Raw genomic sequence first — 10,000 nt, forward strand, 5'->3', positions numbered from 1 at the left:
CGCGCTAACGCGCTATGCCAGTTCCTTTTTGTGTAGAATCCGAATGTAATGTGGACTTTAATCTGTCCTAAATCAACAAAATGCATCGGGGAAGAAATAAATGGCCAGCACTTTCAAAAGAAAATGGACACCTTTCCGGCTGCTTTGTTTATTTGCGAGAAAAGAAACTATCTGCGATCTAGATGCATTCCCCGATGAGAAAAGAAACTAAGTCGCAACGAAGCACTTGCGACCAATGTAAAAGTGAAGCCAGGTAAGCGTTTTTTGTAAGTGAATTTATCCAGACACTTTGCAAATAGACTGGAAGAGTGACTGCAATTTGTGTTAGACGATTAGCTTTAATTATATTCGAAATTTCTTAAAGGTTCAGAACGATTCTCAAGTAGTGTCACGACAGATGTTGTGGTTGCATTTAAAGAGACCGATAAGTTCTTTTTTCTTCAGAAAATATTAAAGCCCAAACACTGGGGTGGGTTATAGTACTACTGAATGGAACTACAAAGCTTGCTTATATTCTGATTTAATTAGCTCTTCATTACTACGGGCCACAGACGTGATACGTTGAACGAGTTGAACAAAGGAGATAAACTTAACATTGCAGTTTGGACGAAAAAGATGCAATTTTGCTTTGTGATTTACCGGCAAGAGATGTGTTGTTAGGTAAATAAAGAGTTTTCGCAGCGGCTCTATTGTCCGTAGTTTTCATGACTTCTTCCAAGAAATTTATAACCGCTGTCGGACCACTATCTGATCGGTCCTAAAACAATCACATAAACCACAGGCTCCCCAAGCTGAAAATACGTGGTGTATGCGACAGCTTGTGTATATAGAGAATTGTATGGGAAAATCACCGATCGTAAAAAAATTGTGTAAATAACTATCTCATTTGAAATAAAGTTTTCCTACCTCAAATGTGTGACGATCTTGTCTCTTGTGCCGAGTTTAGAGCCATTCTGACGACGTTTAGTGAAGTTATCCGGAAACGGTTACTAAAAGAATAGGAAGGCCGACCACTCCATCCATCGCAGGCCAGACCTCACTCCACAAATCGTTTTCTCCTCGAATCGCAATAAAAACAACAGTTCCATAGAGCCCAATAAATTTCACTCCAAATACGTGTGTTTCGGGGGCCGAAAGACTTGTGAAGAACGAAAACGTTGCCTTAAAATTCACCTCTTCAGCTTTCCTCAGAGGCTTTTGACCGGGCAGTCAACAACGACCGCTCGCAAGCTGGTGGTTTCACCCTCAACACTGATTGGTCCATTTGAATTTGACCGCGCGCTAGCAACACGACCCTCCAATCAGAGTTGAGGGTGAAACCAGCTTGCGAGCGGCCGTTGTTGACTGCCCGGTCACAAGCCTCTGAGGAAAGCTGAAGAGGTGAATTTTAAGGCAAAGTTTTCGTTCTTCACGAGTCCTTCGGCCGCCGAAACACACGTATTTGGAGTGAAATTTATTGGGCTCTATGGAACTGTTGTTTTTATTGCGATTCGGGACTTTTCCTGTTGAGGAGAAAACGATTTGGGGAGTGAGGTCTGGCCTGCGATGGATGGAGTGGTCGGCCTTCCTATTCTTTTAGTAACCGTTTCCGGATAACTTCACTAAACGTCGTCAGAATGGCTCTAAACTCGGCACAAGAGACAAGTTCTTCACACATTTGAGGTAGGAAAACTTTATTTCAAATGAGATAGTTATTTACATAATTTTTTTACGATCGGTGATTTTCCCATACAATTATCTTTAGTATAAATACACAGGTGATTATACAAAATCGCGCGCTCTCATTGGCTCGCTATCTCGGATTATCAGCCGATAATCACCTCGACGGACAAAATGGCTGCCAGTAGTCGTTTTGCCACTGTAAGTGAAGATGATTTCGCGTTGAAATGTTTTTTTTCCCTCTTTTTTGAAATAATCACCTGTGTATTTATACTAAAACAATTATTCGCCTCAGGCTCAGTGATTTTCGGTGAATATTCACCGATAATCACTTCGCCTTCGGCGAATAATTGTTAAATATACACAAGCTGTCGCATACACCACCTATTTTCAGCTTGGGGAGCCTGTGCATAAACATTTCTTATTAACGGCAAGTCTTTTTGGTGACAATTAACTTCAGAGTCTCTTTTAACCATAACTTAGAAGGAAAAAAGGTAATCGAAATTAAATGGCTGATTTTGCAGACACGCTTTGTTGAAACTTTAACCGTAAGTGGCCTGGTTAGCCATCTTCTCGTAAGTATTTTTCTTAGTAAAAAGCCTCAACCTTAGTATTTTTTTCTTGATATTACTAAGGGCTGAACTTTGCAGGGATACTAAGACCTCAAGATATAAAACATGGGCATGGAAAACATTTGGTCTGAAAAACAGGCCATTTCCGGTTGCTTCGCATATGCTTCAAATATGACCAAGTTGTGATAACAGCCACAGGCTAGCGAAAAATTTCCATGAGCTAATGTTCTCACCCATAAAAGCCTAAGGATAGGGCTTTACAAAGATGGTTTTGTTTTTGCCTGAAATTAATTTCATGTTGCTAAAAGAGAGATTTAAAAGTGGCCAAAATTTTACTGAAAATCAGCCTCTGGGGACCCCTGAGGGGCTGATATCCAGAACTCGGCTAAAAAAAAGTCGTTGAAGCTGAAACTTTGGCATATTACATAAGTCGACATAAGTACTTTGTGTACCAATTTTAAGCGAAATCGGCCGACCTTCATTTACAAGTTTGCCCCGGTCTCTCGGGCAGAAGCTCTTAAGATATAAAAATATCCTTTTTTCTCATTTAATATTGAGAACTTAGCCATGGCTAGTGAAGACATAAACTCATTTTATGAACATCCTTGCACTGTGGCATCATCACAAAAATAAGGCAGGTGTTCGGTTTCTTGACAAAAAATAAATTTGTTTTAATCTTTGGACAGACGAAACAATACAGGGATAGTATTACAAAAACTGCGTATAGCGTGGCTAAACGAGGCGGGTTGTGTTTAATAAATTTCGATAGTATCAAGCATGCGGAGATAAATAAACATTACATGTTTAACCCACAAGAATCTTAGAGCAAATCATACGTTTTCCAATTGGGCGAGAACGAGATAATTATACTTGCAAAATTAATGGGTCCGCAAAACTCAATAACTCTGAGTTATACAGCGACGATCATGACTAAAACACCACACGAGTACATACGGGTAACATACGAGTAACATACGAGTAACATACGGAACATACGGATACATACGAATACATACGACTCACATACGACTAACATACGACTAACATACGAGTAACATACGGATACATACGACTAACACACGGATACATACGACTAACATACGGATACATACCAATACATACGAGTAATACGAGTGTTTTTCTCATAAACTAAGCTCTACTTATAAGCCTTGCAAGCATTTTTGCACGTCAGCAAACACGTTCCCGGTTCAGTTTGAGGGGGGGATGTTGATCGACCCCCTCCCCTGCCCCCCTCAGGCTTTCGTTAAATTTAGTCACAGTAAATAAATTCACATGGAGTGCAAAACCCTTAGTTTGCGCTGCAAGATGACAATGTATAAAGCTTAAATGTAACCAATGTATCGATTTTGTAATTTCGTGTTGAGAAACTAGAAGAATTATGTTTAAAATGTCGAATTTTTGGAACAGTTGACACATTAAAAAATCCGCAAGCAATAAAGGAACAGCTGCTTAAAGTTTCAGCAACAGAGTAAATCTCCTTTCCAAAATTTGCAAAATCTGAGGGGGGTGGCATCCAACAATTTATCACCTCATTTACAAAACCCTGAGAGGGTGGCATCAAACCTCCTTCGCCCCCTTCCCTCCCCCCCCCCCCCCCCAACACACACACACACACACACACAATCACTCACACTTCATATCAGAGGTCCAAGGGGTATGTATTTTTCGCATCGAGATATCAGGAATTACAAAGCTATTAAAGCCGTCAAAAGCTCTTAACAATTCAAGACACATTGAAACGTTCCTTGCAACACTAAATAACTAAATATTTATTGACGGTATGTAAACCCTGTTGTATTGATTGGCAATCAAAGTTTCACTAAACCTGCAAAACTAGACAATAGAACAAAACATTCAGGGGCACCCAACGTCAACTTTCGGAAACTATCTGTTCGGAAGACGATTTGAGATCTATAATTTTCGGAACATTTGTTGTAAAATTTCTTGCTTGCCTGCCTCTCCTAGGACTTTCGAACATCTGAAAAATGGTATAATTGCCCATTTTTTAACGGATTTTTACCCTAAAAAGGTCACCTAGAATTTTCGGGAGCCTTTTTTCTGGCTGAAAATTCCGAAAAAGTAAGTTTTAATCCCTATAATGTTCGGATCACTAGATTTTTAGCTAGGAAATCCGAACAGATGAAAGATTTTTAGGGGATCAAAATATGCCTTTATCTACCCTTTTAAATACGAAAATACGTTTGACAATGCGATGTGGTGAACTATACTCTCGTTGGGTGCCCCTAAACATTTTGTCTTTACTCTGTATGTCAGACAACTGAAACTGGAAACTGCTAACTTTAACTGCAAACTGTAACTGTAACTGCTAATGATAACAAACAATAATGCCAAAAAGTTATTTAAGTATTGGAACAATATTTTAGCTATAAATGTAAATATTTAAAAATTAAAATGAAGTCTGGAATTAAGTCTTGAAAAGCCTGAAATACAAACTGAATTCGAAATAAAAAATTATTAAGACAACTCAGTGATACTGTAACTGAAACTGTAACTGCTTAATGCACACAACTACTACATATATTATTTTGGTCATAAAGCGATCCTCAAATAGTAGACACACTCGGAAATACTTCACACGTGGTTTCAGGGCTGTAAGCCGATCTTCACCTAGAGTCCGCACTTAAATTCTTTAGTTAACTATATACAAACGTTGTTCATGTTACAAAACTAAAGCAGATTTTTGGTATCATCTGCGGTAGCAAAAACACTTCACTTACCACTGTTAGTTACATCTACATCACGGTTCCTTTCTCAAATGTGTCATCTGTAAATCAGTATTACGCTCTTCAATCTGTTCAGTGCACGGTAAAGATCGAACGCGTGAAGACCATCCACTGCGCGACAAGCTATTTTTTGCGCACATCAGATTACCAGGCATGACCCCAGGCCACCAGTTTAATATCAAATATCTTTGCTCTTGTAACGCAAACTTTCCTTAGTCGGGGAAGTAATGCGTAATATTTTACTTAAGTTGTCGTTACTTTGCATAAAAATTTACTGGTATGAATTTTACTCGTATATGTTCGTATTTTTTTACTCGTATGTATCCGTATGTTACTCGTATGTATCCGTATGTTAGTCGTATGTATCCGTATGTTACTCGTATGTTAGTCGTATGTTACTCGTATGTGTCCGTATGTTCCGTATGTTACTCGTATGTTACTCGTATGTTACCCGTATGTACTCGTGTGGTGTTTTAGTCATGATCGTACAGCGACTTGCATTTTGACCTTTAAAAAAGTGTTTGCTATTTGTTTCACGGACCAATGTTTGGCAAGATTAAAACAAACCTTCTCCTTATTCCCGCCAAGGAAACTCCTAATATGGGCAATCACATTACTGCATTTCAAATGACGTTAAAGTGAAATGCCGATCACTTTCCAGAAAGTTCCATGAAGAGATGACTTTTTAGCATCCGTGTTCGCTAAGCCGATGAAAATTCGCACTCGTTTGTTTTTGTTCGATAAGCCAATTAAATGTTTTGCATGTTTGTTTTCGTTCTGTTTCTATGTTTATTATTCAAGGTCATATGAAGACGTTATTCAATGGCTTCTTTCAATTACAAAAGTCATATTTATAATTTTTCACCGAAAGTCCCATGTATAATTTGTGATACTTTTTTTTCTTCAATTAACGTTCACTGTCCCAAGAATCGTTCATGATCCATATCCGTGAAGACTAGATAGTGGCAGGTGTTTGGTTGCGGAGGCTATTTGAATTTGAGACAAGGAATTTTAAAAACTTGAGACTTCTTTTTTTCAACTATTATTGTGGTTTTGTCAATGGTAATTTCAACCTTTCCACAGAATATCCACAACTTTTCGAAAGGGCACGAAAAAGAGGAATTCTAAAAGGTGAGTGGATCAGGAAAATTGATCAGTATTTAATTTTATTTCCATCTTTGCACTGAAAGCTGAATTCCAGCGTTATTTAAATTTCCCGTTCCAACTGAAGTTGTATTGTTGGAAGTTTAAGCCACGACGCAACCAGCAATAGTGGAATTGGCCGAAAGAGGGCAAATAGTCTTACTACACGAGCGACACGCATTTTGGTGCATTAAAGTTTCTTTGTCGAACAACAACGTTAACTTGAAAAAGAAAAAGGTTTTGACGACAACGAAAATTAAAACACTTTGGAGTGGTGCTGTCGCTACTTGAACTCCCTAGCATGTGTATTTTAAAGTCCTTAGCATGAGTATTTTAAAGTTACATCCTGTCTTGAGTTTGTCACTGTTGGCTTCAGTGTTATATACCGGCTGCAAACAGTTACCGTAGTTCTTCATAATCAGCTTTTTTTTTTTCGGTCACCGTCTTGTTTATTTTGTGTCCACTGCGTTTGTCGCAGCCAGTAGATACTAATCTATGCTAAAAAATGTTGTTAAGTAAGTTATCGATTTGTTAACTTTCATTTCACGTCCATCCCGCACTTCAGTCAAAAATTGTGCATTCGAAAACTCTTATCGATTAGTCGTCGTTAAGCGATAACTCATCCAAAATGCCGAAGGCACACCAGAACATGCAAAGGCTCCGTCGTCTGTCAACGTTGCAGTCCATCTGTCAACTTCCGCCAGTTACAGGAGTAAACTCTTGTCTACCGTCAAGCGCATTCCAAGTTTAAGGCTCTTAACACAGAAGGCGTGCAAAGCATCTTGAAAAGCCGGAAAGTTTCAAGAGAAATTCGACGAACAATAGCTTACAATGTAAAGTATTAAAACTTAGGATACATTCCATTTTTGAGGATCATTCTTTTAACATTTTTGGTTTGCTTGGTTTTCTAATCGCTTGGTTTTCTAATCGCGAAATGACGCTTTAAAACACAAAACAAAGACATCTTAAAAACATTCAACCTTTCGTTATTGCTTCAACCCAGCTGTACCTAAACTCAGAGAGATCCTTATGAAAACCTGGTTTCTAATTTTTAACGTCCCAAGACTTGCGTGCATTTACCTAATGCTCCTATTGTCGCCTACAGGAAGGACAAATCACTCAAGGACTTTCTAGTCAGAGCTTCAATTCCTTCCCAAACTTGAAACCATGTAAACCTAGCAAACCCTAGGAACGCACCGGGACTAAGCATTACTAGACCGTGACGCACCTACTCTCTCTTAAAATCGCTAAATAGAAAGACCACGAGCTCTTAGACCACCTCAAGTCAGAGCCCCATTTCTTTCGTCTATAAAAACTGAACGGAGTTATATACGGTAAGAAAGGTGACAATAGCAAAACTAATTTTATTCCTGCGACTTCCCCTTTAGCGGTGTATTGCGAAACAACAGTCCATCACCCAATTGGCCTAATTCCCACCAGCGTCAGAAAAGTGTCTATTCAGTTAAACCTACAATTGTAGTTTTGCAGGAAGATTTACCCCATTCAACTAGAACCCTTTGGAATAAAACATTTTGTTACAGGTATTTCCACATCATTAAATGTAAATGCTACATTATAATGCAAATACAATACATAAAGAATCTTACCCTACGAGCAGAGGCCCTTCGATCTTCCAAGATAAATCGGGAAGAGGAAGGGACCTCTGCCAACCGCTTCCAATTTCTTTGTCGAGCTTGCGTTAAAAATTCAAATGCTTTCGGCTGTCAGTCACGCATGACCAGCAACTGCAAAACCACAAAACTAAGACAAACGGTCGGGATATTTTCGAACAATTCTGGCAAACCCACGACAACCAAGGAATCATTTCCTTGGAAACTCAAGATAGTTCATACTTAATTTAATTTTCTACTGAGAATTTTATAGGTTTCTGGAAGACTAGATACAAAGGAAATACTCATGGGAATTTAGAAAGTAAAAGAATTTTAACTCCGAGAGATTTGAATTTGTTTAGCCGATTTGGTCTATTATTTTTTTCCCGCAAAATTGGTTTAAAAATAGACACTTTTGTGCTAACAATAAAAGCAAGGTGACACACGCTAACACCAACCCGGTGTAGCCAACACATCAGGCATGCGCACAACCATTTCACCCGGTCAATTAGCAGCCATGGACAGCTGTTTCGGCCTTTTGGTCCTCATCAGCATGGCGTAGCTAACATACCAGGCAGGTGTGTTTAGCACCCCCTTTAAGTGGCAGCTTCACATGCCAAACATGCCAAACATGTGGGTTGTATAATTTCAGAGAGTCTTCTGCGCGCATGTTTGGTAAGTTTGAGGGGGTACTAAAAATGCATAGATTTTATCCGGTGGACACAGTAGAATATTTAACTTAACCTGCAATGGCGTCGAAAGTCGTTGTAACGCGAATGGTGTTTTAGTGGATCTTTTAAAAAAAATGTACCCTTATGGAGCTCAATAATGGGAAGTCAACTGGATATAGAAGACAGGCGGTGAAAAATAAATATCTGGAACCTTCAAAGCGACGAGTAATGGTGTTCGACAACAATTTCACCTTTCGCCGTTGGATATCACAAAGTGAGCTTTGTTTCTAATGTTACTTGGGTAACTGTGATGTTATGTACAAGACTTAAACCACTTATGGCAAATTCTGTAAAAGGAATCGAACACCTTGAATGCATCACATTGTTTACTGACGTCGCATCTCAGTCGTCTGGCAATTTACATTTCTTTTGTACTCAACTCTGCACAATCTTCAGGTTAAAAAAAAAAAAAGGAAATATGACAGTGAAGAATTATTTGGAAGAAAGCTTGTTGTCTCTTTTGTGCTTCATTATTCACCTTCAAGGTTCTTCCGAAACGGGGTTTTATGATCCTGAACTGTGAAACTGAAATTTATTTAATTGCTGTTGTTTCTTGTTTGCACGCACGCAATTAAAATAGGAAGGGTTTTTTTTGCTGCTAATAGCAAATATTTGGTTTGTTTCGATAAAATTTTACGCTGGAAAAGGTTTTTGTGACATTTTTCGTCCAAATGATTGCCCAAAAATAAAGCTTTTTAACGACCTTTAAGTGGAATATTTTTGTAATTTAATATTGTCTTTCCAAAACTTGCATAATAAGCTTGAAATAAACATTGCCACTCGCCACAGGAAATTAAGTCACTGATTTACCTCTTCGTTGAGTTCTCCCTCGTTAATATTATTTTAACTGCGCTGCTATCAGTGAAGTTGAGGTTTTAAACCTTTGCAAAAACCGTGAACGATAAGTCTCGCACAGCGTTGGATCAGAGAAGATCAGTCAAAATTGATTAACAAATGTTGATGAAATTCAAATAGACTATTGCACGTTTGATAAAACAACGCGTAAATGTATTTTTTAACACATACATTTTTGCGATGTTATTGATGTTATGTACAACACTGAAACCAAACGGCAAATTCTCTGGTACCTTTTTCGAGTTGGATACCAGAGGAGGAACAGGAATCGAACACCTTGAGTAGTCTGTGTTTACAATTTTCTGGCTATTTGTAATTTTATTTATTTGTACACAACTCTGCACAGTCTTGTGGTAAAACGCAATTTGAAATTTGACTAATTCTTGTTAGTCAAGAATTATTGAAAGAAAGCTTGTTGTCCATTTTTTGCTTAATTGTTGAAAGAAATGGTTCTTCTGTGAAGGAATTCAACAACATTGTACCAAAGAAGAGTCCGGTCTCGCGTCAATAACCCGACAAAGAAGGCTTCCCGACCCGACAGATGAAATGTAAATATTCAGTTAAATATTACAACAAAATTAAAAAACGAAAGACGTAAGTTTCGTGGCTAAAAAGTACGTTGTTTAACTCTAAAAGCGACGAACGATATGACAGTCCTCATTCAT

At 38.4% G+C, this 10,000-nt stretch overlaps 1 protein-coding gene across 2 annotated transcripts in view; it reads left to right on the forward strand.

Annotated features, from left to right (window-relative positions):
- The first annotated feature begins 1,595 nt into the window (after positions 1 to 1,595).
- The window catches only part of LOC137979892 (adenosine receptor A2a-like), a 21,580-nt gene continuing 13,175 nt past the window's right edge, over positions 1,596 to 10,000 (forward strand). Inside the window, exons 1-2 of one of the 2 annotated variants that reach the window (XM_068827207.1) lie at positions 1,596 to 1,662; positions 6,080 to 6,127. The gene's annotated coding sequence lies outside the window, so the exon portion shown is untranslated. Of the gene's footprint in view, positions 1,663 to 5,967; positions 6,128 to 10,000 lie in introns of those variants that run through there. The other variant, XM_068827216.1, reaches the window with a different exon arrangement.

This window comes from Montipora foliosa, chromosome 1 (genome assembly GCF_036669935.1).
Source record: "Montipora foliosa isolate CH-2021 chromosome 1, ASM3666993v2, whole genome shotgun sequence".
Classification (NCBI taxonomy): Eukaryota; Metazoa; Cnidaria; class Anthozoa; order Scleractinia; family Acroporidae; genus Montipora; species Montipora foliosa.